Source organism: Sinocyclocheilus rhinocerous, unplaced genomic scaffold (assembly GCF_001515625.1).
Source record: "Sinocyclocheilus rhinocerous isolate Xijiao unplaced genomic scaffold, SAMN03320098_v1.1 scaffold240, whole genome shotgun sequence".
Classification (NCBI taxonomy): Eukaryota; Metazoa; Chordata; class Actinopteri; order Cypriniformes; family Cyprinidae; genus Sinocyclocheilus; species Sinocyclocheilus rhinocerous.
Genome location: NW_015654534.1, coordinates 362730 through 364014, shown reverse-complemented (window position 1 = coordinate 364014; position 1285 = coordinate 362730).

The following is a 1285-nucleotide window of genomic DNA, read 5'->3' as shown; positions in this document are numbered from 1 at the left end:
AAAAAAAAAAAACACACACAGATTCAGTATTCCTCACAATGAATAAAAATAATGCAACTCGGAATATGACGCGGACCTGCAATAAATGTATGTTAAACAACACAAATATCCTTTATGTATTTAATCCCATTCTATTAACCAATGTCTTTGCTTCTGACCTTCAATGATCCAGTCCAACAATACTAATAAGCAAAAATTACTCTAGAAAAACATTTGTGTGTTTTTTTTTATTGCTGAAGTGTGTTGAAAAAAGTAAATACGTATGTAGGCTACTGTCAAATCAATTGTGTACATAATATATGTGTGTGTATATTTATATGTATATATAGCTAAATACACATACATACATGTATATAAGAAATATTTATGTGTGTGTGTGTGTGTGTATTTATTTTGGTTGCAATTAATCGATTTGACAGCCTTAGTATATATTTGTAAAGATAAAAAATTGGCATCTTCCACAGTATATGTATTTATGTAATAGCTTAACAGCAAAACTTTTGAGAGCCAAACACACACAGAGGGACATAACATTTAAATAAATACAGATCTTCAAAGTTAGATATTTCTACAGACAGATACTTCTGCTATCGAGCATATTTCGGTCTGATCTAGGTGCCCCCGGACCGCGATTTCTACCGAGGGGACCATAGACCCCCCCCCACCCCTTCTCAATCAGGACCCTCGTACCGCCAGTATCCCCCTGCCCCGCCAGAGGTCTGTGCACGCCACTGACACCCATAGTAGCCCACACATTTGGTTCAAAGAGAATATTTAAAAGTGCAAGTTTTTCTGGTCTTAGAGTTTATACAATAGCTATGGATGCAGCAGCATGCCACTGACTCGCACACATATTTGACCTATTATTCATTTATTCCACAATCAAAAAAGTGAATACTTTTCAGATGAATTCATTTCAAGTGAATGCCACATTTTTTAAAAAGCACAATATTTTAGTGGTAAAACCTACACTGCATCATACACTGTATATATATATTTTCTGTTAATCCTATAACTATGTATGCATTAATGTACACTACAGGATTTCATATTTTCTACATGTAGCAGAACAATGGCATTCATCTCTATTCTGAACCAGAAACTTCTTAAAATAAAATGAGAGGTCAAACACTTAAGGGGGTCAAAAGGGACCGTAGTCTGTCTCCAAAGTCAAAGCCATCAAAAGTGTGTCCTTTCTTCCCTGCAGTGGGGGGGATTTCTGAGTGGCCAGAGCATCATCATAGTACACCATTCTTACAGATGTTTACTTTCAGAACATCTGGAG